Raw genomic sequence first — 5,000 nt, 5'->3', positions numbered from 1 at the left:
TACGACGTTTTTGTCACCTTTCCCATCATTTATATAACTTGACATTTTCGTCACTTTTTCCGACATTTATGCCACTTTTTACGACGTTTTTGTCACTTTTTATGACGTTTTTGTCACCTTTGCCAACATTTGTCACTTTTTTGCCACTTATTATTAATAAGGGAAAAACTTCCACTAATGAACCCTGACAAAGCACACCTGTGAAGGTAAAACCATTTCAGGTGACTACCTCATGAAGCTCATTGAGACAACACCAAGGGTTTGCAGAGTTATCAAAAAAAGCAAAGGGTGGCTACTTTGAGGAATCTAAAATATAAGATATGTTTTCAGTTATTTCACACTTTTTTGTTAAGTACATAATTCCATATGTGTTCATTCATAGTTTTGATGCCTTCAGTGAGAATCTACAATGGAAATAGTCATGAAAATAAAAAGGAAACGCATTGAATGAGAAGGTGTGTCCAAACTTTTGGCCTGTACTGTATATATAATAATAGATCCATACTTGGCGTCTGTGTATCGATACAGTATTCTCACAGAAAATAACGCGATACTATGCTGTATCGATTCCCCCCCCCCACCACCCCTAACTGACAGCAGCAGACATTGTAGCCTGGTGAGACGGTCCTGATCTGGCGAGCTCTCAGATCAGTCTGGCATCTTGATTTCAATAAATCAAATAATCGATGCATGGAATCATGGACGATGCTGCATCGATAATCGGCCGGCTCCTAATCGATTATTTCTGTCTATAATGTAATGTAGGCCTAACAACATTTCTGTTTACATATTCTGGTATGTTAACACATTCAGGAAGAGCCATGTGCTCAGTGCTGTATAGTTTTATGTATCCAGTTTATTTAGTATTAGAGCTCTGCAGAATGTTTGGTTTTTGAAGCTTGAAAAGCTCTGAATTAAATATCCTACATGGCTTTAATAGAAACATGGATTAGACGCATCGTGATGCATCGAGATATCGACTCAAACACATGACAATCATAATCGAATCGGGACATCAGTGAAGATTCACACCTCTACTTGAGATTAGAGAACATTTGGAGCCGTTCGCCAAACGACCGACCAATCAGCGTTGAGTTATGAGGCGGGTTTAGGTGCGACGCCAACGAGAAGCGACTGTTCGGTCTAACCAAGGTGGCGGCTTCCACGGAGGAGATGAGCGTAGCTATCGCAGCAACTTTTATCTGAATTAGAAAGTATTCCTTCAGTGAAAGAAGAGCAAAAAAAAAATCGGCACTGGAGGCTTTTCTCGGAGGAGAAGATGTTTCTGCTCTTCTCCCGACTGGTTTCGGTAAGAGTTTGATCTGATTGGTTGATTTGGCCCTGTCTATGACAACATATAGGAGGTGATAGACAGATGGTTTATCCAATCAGATAACCAGGATTTTCGCTCCCCTTCCCAAAAGTTCTCCAACGGAAAGTTCCCAGATGGGATGGGCGTTATGGCCTAAAATCCATATTGCGATATACATTGCAGCCTTTTGCGATAACGATATATATATATATATCCCTAAATATATATCACGATATATACATAGACCCTGAGGAAAACCACACTGCTAAATGTATTTTTTTAAAGAGAAATAAACATAGTATGTAGTTTTAAGAACATTTATTGTGCAAAACTGTAATTATACAACATACTGTTGCAGATAAATAAAATTCAAGTACACTAGTTGCAGAGACTTTAACAAAGAAAAAGCTTAAAGTATCGGGGTAAATCTTCGCCAGTAGATTTGCGTCGCCAACATGCATTATCGCGACAGAGATTTTAATTTTATTGCACAATCGTTGGCCAATTTCGTATCGTTTATATTGCACGTCGTCTCTATCGCCCATTACTGGTCCCCAGATGGATGTGCCGAGCTAATGGGAAGCGATCCATCTGGTGGAGTCAGCTTGATTAATCTGAAGAGATGGGCATCGTTTGGATATTAACAATTCTGATTCCGATTCTTCCTTCTGATTCTGATTCTTCCTTCTGATTCTGATTCTTCCTTCTGATTCTGATTCTTCCTTCTGATTCTGATTCTTCCTTCTGATTCTGATTCTTCCTTCTGATTCCGATTCTGATTCTTCCTTCTGATTCTGATTCTTCCTTCTGATTCTGATTCTGATTCTTCCTTCTGATTCTGATTCTTCCTTCTGATTCTGATTCTTCCTTCTGATTCCGATTCTGATTCTTCCTTCTGATTCTGATTCTTCCTTCTGATTCTGATTCTTCCTTCTGATTCTGATTCTTCCTTCTGATTCTGATTCTTCCTTCTGATTCTGATTCTTCCTTCTGATTCTGATTCTTCCTTCTGATTCCGATTCTTTGAGTGGTGGAGTTGAAACGGGTCACATGCTTATGCTGCATTCCAGATAGGGTTGCGCACATAGATATAGAACAATAGATATGACATGACATCATAACTTATGGCATAACTGTCGGCCATCTTACTAAGGTACTGTTTACTATTGTCGCCTATGGCAGCAAGTATGGTTATCAGCTGTGCAGCACCTAACTACTTTACCAGGAGGACCACAGAGACCCAGGAGGCTGCCATCACTTCCCACATGTCAGTAGGAGTAGATGGAGTATTTTTCTCTTCTTTTTTTTTAACTATAAATACAGAAAAGTTGGTGAACTAGGTAGCTAGCTAGTTACGTTACCTAGCAACTGTTAACAGACCGGCTGAAATGTCAGTTAGTGGTGATTGCTAGCTAGCTCTTAACAGCATTTATGAACAGCAAACAGTGTTTTAGTTAGGAGCTATATCAATCAAAACCCCACCTAAATCTCTATTTTTTGTTTCTTTCTAGAAAGGCACAGTTGTCTTACAGTCATTACTTTGAATTAAAACCACTATTGATGTATTGGTAGAAAAATATAAGGATAATAAAGACAACATGAGCCTCTCTCCCCATTGGTTCCAATGGAAGCAATTCTAAAACTTAACCCTGGTAAGATGGCCGCCAAGTGCTTCCATCCTTGAATGGGAGGTCAGAATTACATGTCATATCTATTGTTCTATATCTATGGTTGGGCATCGTTTGGATTTTAACGATTCTGATTCCGATTCTTCCTTCTGATTCCGGTTCTCATCGATTCTGATTCCGATTCTTTGAGGGGTGGAGCTGAAACGGGTCACATGCCTACTTTCACAAATAAGAGGAAAGTTTTATTTTGATTCAAAAGGTGGGTTGCACTTTTACAGCTTTTTCAACGTGAAATAAAGCCCCGCTAGAGCGCCGCTTACTGCGCTCCACGGCTGCAACACAACAAGCGCCTGGTCGCTACGGAAACCCAAACTTGCGCACGTTAAATTGGAAAGTGATGATCGCAATTGAAACCAAATCCTCCAAACGATTCCAAAACGATTCCGATACAGAAATGATTCCGATTAGGAATCGGCTCTCGATGCCCAGCCCTGGTCCCAGACACAGTTTTTAAAGCGCAAGTTACGACTTCAAGTCACGACTCACGACCTGGTAGCGTTCCAGGCAAATAAGTCACCACGAACCCTTCTAGCTAGCCGCTACCTACCGTTGACGTTAGCTATCTAGGTTACTTTACTATTCATGTCTATTTATTTCTACTTATCACCGTTAATAAACAGCGTCTGTACAGCATCAACGGGGGCTGTCAGTACCCGATCCGTTCCACCGGCACGATCCGTTCTGCGCATGTGCAAGATGACACGTACGCCATGACGTAGGCGCAGATGATAATGCTGCGTTCATGCCACCACCACCTTGGAATAACCATAGACAGTATATAAATAACGGAATAACGGCACCGCTTCCACCTGCACGATCCGTTCTGCGCATGCCAAGATGTTCACACGCTAGCCTCCAGCTAACGTTAGTTAGCTAACAGCTAATTCGGCAGACCGCTAGGTGATTATAGCAGTCTGCCGTTAGCCTCCACCGGGAAGCTAACGTTAGTTTAGCTAACGGTTAATTCGGCGGACGGCTAGGTGATTATAGCGGTCTGCCGTTAGCCTCCACCGGGAAGCTAACGTTAGTTTAGCTAACGGTTAATTCGGCGGACGGCTAGGTGATTATAGCGGTCTGCCGTTAGCCTCCACCGGGAAGCTAACGTTAGTTTAGCCAACGGTTAATTTGGCTAACCGCTAGCTGATTGCAGCGGTCTGCAGTTAGCCTCCACAGTTAAGCTAACATTAGTTTAGCTAACAGCTAATTGGGCTAACCGCTAGCTGAGACAGCATGTAATAACTTTAAAAGACCCTCAAAATAAAACTTGAAAATAAACGTTAGCATATATAACAGCTGTTAGGTCAGCTCTACTTTACTTGAGCTCATTTAAAATACAATCACTAAATACTTGTCTTTATTGTTATTACTGTAAAGTCTTAATGTAGCTGTAGCTGCTTCTCCCATTAAGGTTGACTTAACGTTATTTTAGACTGAATGGCATGAACGCAGCGTTATCATCTGCGCCTACGTCACACCGGGTACTGACAGGGGGCGCCATTGTTGTTTATGTGTGTGTGTGACGTCAAAAACTGTAACTGGGAGAACAACGAACATCTGAAGACTCATCTTTTTAGACAAGCATTTCATTAGCCATATAGCTTTGTATGTGTTGTCTTTGCTTGGTTTTTGTTTTACTGTAAAGCACTTTGTGACCCCTTTTGTCTGTGAAAGGTGCTATATAAATAAAGTTTACTTACTTACTTACTTACAACCACCTGGTACCAGTTCACAAGTAGTAAGTTACGGGTTTGACTGGCGTTCCAGGGCGCTTTCACCGGTAGAAGGTCGTGAAAACTAAAAGTTACGGGCTGTCCTGGAACGCAGCAATAGTTCACAAATAAGAGGAACGTTTAATTTTGATTCAGGAGCTGGGTTGCAGTGTGACGGGGGCTTTTTTCAACGTGAAGTAAAGCCCCGCTAGAGCGCCGCTTACTGGGCTCCACGGCTGCGACACAGCAAGCGCCTGGTCGCTACGGAAACCAAAACTTGCGCATGTTAAA

This window comes from Perca fluviatilis, chromosome 18 (genome assembly GCF_010015445.1).
Source record: "Perca fluviatilis chromosome 18, GENO_Pfluv_1.0, whole genome shotgun sequence".
Classification (NCBI taxonomy): Eukaryota; Metazoa; Chordata; class Actinopteri; order Perciformes; family Percidae; genus Perca; species Perca fluviatilis.
The sequence above is the reverse complement of the archived record's forward strand: the minus strand, read 5'-3'. Positions refer to the sequence as shown.